Genomic DNA, 8796 nt, shown 5'->3' with positions numbered 1-8796 from the left:
AAAATCGCGCCAGAGTATTGTTCCGCCGCCTCCACTGGCAGTGATTATTGAGACGCAGCGACAGGCAGTTCTTGCCGAGAAGTTGTGGTGGACACTGCTTGTAGCTGAAGTTGGAATGAGATGGGGTAGTAGTGAGTGTTTGTTCGATGTTTTACGCAGCTATGTGATGGGAGAGATAGCAGATGTTATTCCAATGGAGATATTGTAATGGTCAGAGTGCTTTTCGTCAATATATATGAAGGTAATAAATATTATGTTGTCTATTTATTTGTGTGTCCTGAATGTGTCATTACAGGTTCAGTCAACAAAGCATCTGGCTTGGGTTCTTGTATTAGAGTGTAATTCTGGGTTTCTTGCACAATTATAGTATTTCTAATTTTCTTTTATCACGTCAGTATAAATGATATTTAAAAATTCTTGTCTTGTTGAAGAAGAACCGTGCCAGATGTGCGTTGAGTCATACTACCACATACAGAACAGCTACACTTGTGCTTTGTTGGATTCGTAGATTTTATAGTTGCTGGGGACTTAATTAGTTAATTGTGTTAACAGAAATTTTCTTACATTCTTTGTTGTCATTCTATGCAGTCAGATAGCGTAACAATTAGTTGTCAGGGCCAGCCGTTTACGAGACTTGCGTAATCGGACATACAGCTACTAAAAATATTTGCATTCATATTTAATTTTAATTTAGCCCCCATGCAATAGTCGCAACACACTCTGGTGTGAAAGTTGTTACCGTTTGACAGCTGGAGTTACTCTGGTTCTCCAAGCGGCGAGAAAGCAGATAGTCTAACGTGTCGTCAGGATAATGTATGTTTTTAACTATATCTCTATTTAATTAAGGAAATAATTGTTACATCTTTTGCGTTTCATGCATTAGTAAGTTACCAAGAGACATGAATTATGTGAAATAAATGTAGAAACAGTCGAATCACACTCATCCAATGACATAAGTTACACCTTATTCATGAAGAGATACTGTCGAATATAAGCATATAATTGCAGCTTCGCTGACAGAAAGAGAATATCAATATGTTTCACGCATGAGAAGCCTAAATTTCTATTGCTGTCTCTTCGTATTATGACAGGAACTTTACTTGACAGGGAAAAAAATTTAAGCAGGCTAATGATTAGTCCATTCTTCACTCGACTTTCACACACAAATATATGTGTAAATGTGATTACTTTTGGTTCAAAAGCGAATGTGTTGAAGCTTCTTGCCGTTTGTGATTCAGATGTAGCAACAATTATGGAATTGGTTTGTTCTCTATCGGGAAAGCCGCGCGGGATTAGCCGAGCGGTCGGTGGCGCTGCAGTCATGGACTGTGAGGCTGGTCCCAGCGGAGGTTCGAGTCCTCCCTCGGGCATGGGTGTGTGTGTTTCCTTAGGATAATTTAGGTTAAGTAGTGTGTAAGCTTAGGGACTGATGACCTTAGCAGTTAAGTCCCATAAGATTACACACACATTTGAACATTCTATCGGGAAACATTTTTTGTGATTTCTATGTTTTATTATGTCTGTATGGTTTTCTCTTCAGCTACAGGTGTAGTGGCTTATTTGGTACATTAAATAATGTTTCCTACATTCCACATTCACTGTTTTGGCTCAAAGTGTAGCGAACAAAACTTCACTTATCGGTTGTATATACGATGTCTTTTAGCAGAAGGTCACGCCTTCTGCAGCTTACTAGCAATTTTTTGTTATTGAAGGAAATAACATTTTTCAATAAATGTATGTACGTTACAAGAAAATCTTATATAAACTGTCCTGTAATGTAGTGTTTCATACGTCCCAGAGTCCTTAAGAATCTAAAGAATGACATATGTGGTGTACCTTCTTCGTTATTGTCGAGTCTCAAGGCATTACGTACGATTCCTACTGTAAAAACAGTGTAAACGATAGTTCAAAAAATGGTTCAAATGGCTCTGAGCACTATGGGACTCAACTTCTGAGGTCATCAGTCCCCTAGAACTTAGAACTACTTAAACCTAACTAACCTAAGGACATCACACACATCCATGCCCGAGGTAGGATTTGAACCTGCGACCGTAGCGGACTGTAGTGCCTAGAACCGCTCGGCCACCCCGGCCGGCTGTAAACGATAGTATTCGCACTTATCCGACATCGTATTCAGAACTGTCACCTGTTGGCCGCTTGGTACGCTCCTATCGCAGTGGGTAACAAAAGGAGACAAGAGTGTCGCGATCTTTGGTCGCGACTGTTAAGTTTACTGTGCATACAGTAAAAAAAAAAAAAAAAATGGAGGAAGTTGTCAACACGTACAAAAAAAATAGCACTCTAGACATTGGAGGTAAGTAAGGAGGATAGAATAAGGGAAGATCCTCCTTTGTCTGTTCTACTTGAGATTAAGCAAAATTCTGAACCGGCACCGTAGGCCAATGTCACATTTTCCACCACTTTAGCACAATAACGGCCTCGACGCAGTGGTAATACCGGTTCCCATCACACCACCGAAGCCAAGCGCTGTCGGGCTTGGCCAGCACTTGGATGGGTAACCTCCCAAGTCAGCCGTGCGCTATTGGCAAACGAATTACACTCAGCGCTTATGATGCCAATTGAGGAGCTACTTCACTGACAAGTAATCCTGTCTGAAGCATACACTTCGATTTTGATCGTCTTTGCACGAAGTTAAGTCAATTATTATCTGCAATTTAGTTATATTTTTGTGTATTTTGGTAGTACTGTCGTTTTACGTTGGTGACACATGCTTTCTTTGTTGTCATATCTTTGCAATTTTCAAGCTGCTAGGTTAGTTTCGTCATCGCTCCCGCGCTGTTAATCATGGCTGCTTCGCTGTCTATTTGCACCAAAGAAGAGCAACATTCAGTGATCCGTTTTTTGTGGTCGCAAGGCGTATCAGGGGCCGAAATTCATCGAAGACTTTCGGTACAGTACGGGAACAGTGTTTGCCACAACGGAGTGTGTACGAATGGATTGAAAAATTTTGAAATGGTCGCGCAAGTGTTACGCACGATGAAGGAGCCGGACGACCGTTTACCACCACAAATGAAAAAAAAAAAACCATTGAGCGTTCACGCGAAATGATTCTCATAGACGATTAATTATTAACGAAGTGGCACATCGTCTGCAAATTAGTCACGGTTCAGCCTACGAAATTATCCACAACAGACTTGGGTTTCATAACGTTTGTGCAAGATGGCTCCCAAAACACACAGTTGCATAAACAAAGGCGCTTGGAAATCTGCAAAAAAACATTTGGATCGCTAAGGTAACGAATGGGACAACTTAGATCGGATCATTACTGGTCACGAAACATGGATCCATCATTACGACCGGAGAGTAAGGGGCAGAGTATGGAATGGAAACATCCAAATTCGCCGTGCAAGAAAAAGTTCAAGACCCAATCGTCCACAGGAAAACTGATGCTTACGGTTTTTTGGGACACACAAGGTCCAGTACTGGAACATTATGGGGAAAGGGGCACAACAATAAACAGTGTACGTTACAGCGAGATGCTTACTACCAGACTAAAGCCTGCAATTCGAAGCAAACGCCGAGGACTGCTGTCAAAAGGTGTTGTGTTGTTTCATGACAATGCCTGCCCGTATACTGCTACCTACACTGCTGAAACGCTCCAGAAACTCAAATTTGAAGTACTGGATCATCCTCCATATAGTTCCGATCTTGCCTCTTCTGACTAGCACTTGTTTGGTCCATTCAAACAGGCATTAAGGGGCCGTCGATTTGCCTCGGAGGAAGCAGTGAAAGAAGCGGTGCTTTCCTGGCTCGCAGCTCAACCGAGAACCTTGTTTTATGAGGGCATCAGGAAACTTGTACAACAATGGACCAAGTGCGTTGAAACGCAAGAAGACTATGTCGAAAAATGATGGTCTTGTAAGTTTCCTATTTGATTACAATAAAATTTTATAACTACTTTGCGGATAATATTTGACTTACCCTCTAAATGTTGTAGTGTAGAGCAAAATAAGACACATATTCTCATACGTGCCCATACGACCGTTAAGGGGGTGAAACACGGCCTTGGGAAAAACTGAGTATAATGTTTCTGAATGAATGCCGTTGAAACGGTAACAGACATAAAAAAAACTACCTTCTGATAAACTTTCTACGGTTTTCAATGTTTGTTACAGCGGTGTACCCAGACGTGTCGAAAAAGCAATTTTTTTCGAAATCCTCCCGCCCATTATTTTGTTTTTCATTTCGACATTTGACTAACAGCAAACGTATGGTACCGGTAACAGCAAATGCAGTCATATAGTACTGGAACTGTTCAGCGAGCTTGGTACACAAAATCAAATTGTGTACACCATTTTTTCACCCAAACAGTTCTGCAGTTCCTCATTATTGTACAGATTTGTGCAATAATGTTACAGCAGTAACGCACAAACAATTTCAAATATAACATAATTAAATCTGAAAACGTTGCAGCTTGAAAACCAAGACATATACCAAACGTAAAAAGCAAACACATCATAAAATTAAAAGAGTATGTATGTATGTAGGACAATATATGTTCAATATACGTTTAGAATGTACAGGGTGTTCGGAAATTTCTAAACTTCTAGGACTTGTAAAGATGAGCGAGAACGTAATATTTTCGATAGGAACCCATGTCCGTTGCACGACGGTTTCGATTCCGATGTGTAACGCGTCCACGTCTGCTGAAGAAAAAGGAAAAGTCTCAGAATCGCTTGTTCTGGTATGTAGCAGGGTAGACAGAATAACGCGTACTACGTCAGACGCTCACCTGATGTTGTAATGCATCAGTATTGTTCTGTGCGTACAGTACAATGGGTTCTTTCTTGTTTTGGAATAATGTAAACCCATAATGTTTAAGTGGTAATATGAACAAACATACTTAAGTGATAAATGGATGTTTCCTTATGTTTCTTTCGAATTTTTACGTGATAATTATACTGTGTCAATTCGTCATGCAGAAATGGATGAATTAAACATCTGAATTGAAACCGTCGTAGAACGCAAACCTCCAGACCTGGGTTTCTATTCAAAATACAGGGTGTCCACAATGAGACTCCCAACATTTTAATATCCTATATCCTTCTCATTTCAGATGGTGGACCTGTGATTCCTGAAGGGGCAGACAGAGCGACTCAACAAGTTTGTGGTGTGCAAATTTGATACGCCAAGTGGCCGTAGTGGAGCTGCGATCAGTTGTTTTAGCGAAATGGAGGATATGAAGGTGTTGTGGCGTATCAAGACAGCCACGCCACTCGGAAGTAGCCGAAATGCACGCGTTACACACGCCGGCTGGCGTGAGGTCTGAAACAGGATACGTAATGAATGCTATAAAGAAAATTACGTACCTCCTGTAATACTTAACTTTAATCCATCATTGTGGTACATGGCTCTTGACGATACAAATGAGACTCTTTAAATACAAGCACTGCAAGGCTAATGGCGCCTTGCTAGGTCGTAGCCATGGACTTAGCTGAAGGCTATTCTAACTATCTCTCGGCAAATGAGAGAAAGGCTTCGTCAGTGTAGTCGCTAGCAAAGTCGTACAACTGGGGCGAGTGCTAGTACGTCTCTCTAGACCTGCCGTGTGGTGGCGCTCGGTCTGCAATTACTGATAGTGGCGACACGGGGGTCCGACATGTACTAATGGACCGCGGCCGATTTAAAGCTACCACCTAACAAGTGTGGTGTCTGGCGGTGACACCACAGAAGGAGCGTGCACAAGTGGTCTGGTGGTATGCAGAGGCAAAATCGGCGACCCAAGTGCAAAGAAACTTTCGTGGAGTTTACAACAAAGAGCCCCCGTCGTTCAAGATTATAAAGAAGTTGTGTGGTCAGTTTTTGGCTACTGGGAGTGCTGCGAAAGGGCATGGTGGTGGTAAGCCTGGGATCAGCGAACATCATGCGGAACAAGTGCGGCGGTCATTCGAACAAAGTCCACGGAAGTCAGTGCGACAGGCAGCACGAGAACTTCGTATGAAATGTTCAATGGTGCACCAAGTGCTTCATCGGCGATTACGTTTGCACGCATATAAAGTACAGGTTGTGCAAGAAATCAAGCCTGATGATCGACCAAAGCGAGAAGAATTTGCATGTGTCATGTTAGATCGCATTGCCGCGGACGAGACATTACTATTACGCGTGATGTTTACTGACGAGGCAACCTTTCACGTGTCAGGGGCTATCAACCGTCACAATGTGCGCATCTGGGGGTCTGAAAAATCCATATGCACCTAAAGAAACTTTTGCAAGCAATTAAATGTCTTTACATGGATAGTCAGGCAGCAGTTAGAGTTGACGGTAAATTGAGTTCATGGTTCAGAGTAGTTTCAGGGGTAAGACAAGGCTGCAACCTGTCTCCACCGTTGTTCATATTATTTATGGATCATATGTTGAAAACAATAGACTGGCTGGGTGAGATTAAGATATGTGAATACAAAATAAGCAGTCTTGCATATGCGGATGACTTAGTTGTGATGGCAGATTCGATTGAAGTTTGCAAACTAATATTTCAGAGCTAGATCAGAAACGTAAGGACTATGGTATGAAGATTAGCATCTCCAAAACGAAAGTAATGTCAGTGGGAAACAAATATAAACGGATTGAGTGCCAAATAGGAGGAACAAAGTTAGAACAGGTGGACGGTTTCAAGTACTTAGGATGCATATTCTCACAGGATGGCAACATAGTGAAAGAACTGGAAGCGAGGTGTAGCAAAGCTAATGTAGTGAGCGCTCAGCTACGATCTACTCTCTTCTGCAAGAAGGAAGTCAGTACCCAGACTAAGTTATCTGTGCACCGTTCAATCTTTCGACCAACTTTGTTGTATGGGAGCGAAAGGTGGGTGGATTCAGGTTACCTTATCAACAAGGTTGAGGTTACGGATATGAAAGTAGCTAGGATGATTGCAGGTACTAGTAGATGGGAACAATGGCAAGAGGGTGTCCACAATGAGGAAATCGAAGAAAAACTGGGAATGAACTCTATAGATGTAGCAGTCAGGGCGAACAGGCTTAGATGGTGGGGTCATGTTACACGCATGGGAGAAGCAAGGTTACCCAAGAGACTCATGGATTCAGCAGTAGAGGGTTGGAGGAGTCGGGGCAGACCGAGGAGAAGGTACCTGGATTCGGTTAAGAATGATTTTGAAGTAATAGGTTTAACATCAGAAGAGGCATCAATGTTAGCACTGAATAGGGGATCATGGAAGAACTGTATAAGGGGGGCTATGCTCCAGACTGAACGCTGAAAGGCATAATCAGTCTTAAATGATGATGATGATGATGATGACCTAAGGAACACATGCGCGACGGTCCGAAAGTTAATAATGTGTGGTGTGGTTTGATGATAAATCGCATTGTTGGGCCGTTTTTCTTTCAGGAGCCGACTGTGGATGGAGCCATCTACCTGGACATGCTGGAACAATTTGCCGTGCCACAGATAACAGACATGCAGCCAAATGTGATGTTTCAACAGGACGGTGCACCATCCCATTGGAGCCTTGATGTCCGAAAATTTTTAAATGACACATTCCTGCAACGATGGATTGGCCGTGGAGGTCCAATTTCTTGGCCGCCACGTTCGCCCGACATGACACCCCTCGATTTTTTTCTTGTGGGTTTATGTGAAAGACCGGGTATACGCTACACCAGTAAAGGACCTGCAAGACTTGAAACAGCGCATAAGAATTGCCATCAACTCTGTCACAGAACAGATGCTCCGCAACACGTGGCACGAAATCGATTACAGCCTTGATATTCTTCGCGCTACCCGTGGCGCCCATGTTCAAGTGTACTGAACCGTCCACCTGTGTACGAAAACTTGATGAGCTGCTGTATGATTTCCCTGTATTTGTTCGTCAATAAATTGTGTTTCCTCTCAGATTTTATGAGTTCAAATGTTGGAGTCTCAATGTGGACACCCTGTATTATGTACTCTCTCCCCTCTACAAGCCCTAAAAGTCTGTAACTAGAGTTTACGAACATCCTGTATTTACCTCTGAAAGACTTATTAAAGAACCATGCACGAAAATTTGAAAATTGAAGTTGATACATATCGGGCACGCGTCCGGCGATATAAAGATATTTCTAGCTTATTTTCAACAAATTCGTCTTTGGAATACCGCATCATGATACTCTCCTCCCGCACAGGCCAGGAAGGCCCAAAGGTACCGACCGTCCGCCGTGTCATCCTCAGACTATAGGCGTGACTGGATGTGGATATGGAGGGGCGTGTGGTCAGCACACCGCTCTCTCGGCCGTAGGTCAGTTTCCGAGACCGAAGTCGCTACTTCTCACTCAAGTAGCTCCTCAGTTTGCCTCACAAGGGCTGAGTGCACCCCGCTTGCCAACAGCGCTCGGCAGACCGGATGGTCACCCATCCAAATGATGGCCCAGCCCGACAGCGCTTAACTTCGATGATCTGACGGGAACCGGTGTTCCCACTGCGGCAAGGCCGTTGGCACATCATCATACATAATTGAATTTTGTATTAACGGTTCTACACGTCAAATGTAGAAATGGAAAACCAAATAGTGAGGGGGGAAGGGGGGGGGAAGGTAATGGAGTAGGGGTGCACCGTTGTAACGTAAATTAAAAACAATAGTACTTTAGGAGACAAGGTACTGGCGGAAGTGAAGCTGTGAGGACGTTGCGTGAGTCGTGCTTGGGTAGCTCAGATGGTAGAGCATTTGCCCGCGAAAGGCAAATGTCCCGAGTTCGAGTCTCAGTCCGGCACACTGTTTTAATCTGCCAGGAAGTTTCAATAGTACTTTTACTTCAAATTTTTATATATCTCTTATCGTTTCAAGACTTT

General features: G+C 43.0%; 1 pseudogene; it reads right to left on the bottom strand.

Annotated features, from left to right (window-relative positions):
• Positions 1–8326: 8326 nt before the first annotated feature.
• LOC126177641 (5S ribosomal RNA) lies at positions 8327–8444 on the bottom strand (annotated as a pseudogene).
• Between the last annotated feature and the right edge of the window lie 352 nt (positions 8445–8796).

Source organism: Schistocerca cancellata, chromosome 3, assembly GCF_023864275.1.
Source record: "Schistocerca cancellata isolate TAMUIC-IGC-003103 chromosome 3, iqSchCanc2.1, whole genome shotgun sequence".
Lineage (NCBI taxonomy): Eukaryota > Metazoa > Arthropoda > Insecta > Orthoptera > Acrididae > Schistocerca > Schistocerca cancellata.
Note: the sequence above shows the minus strand (reverse complement) of the source record. Positions and strands in the feature narration are given on the sequence as shown.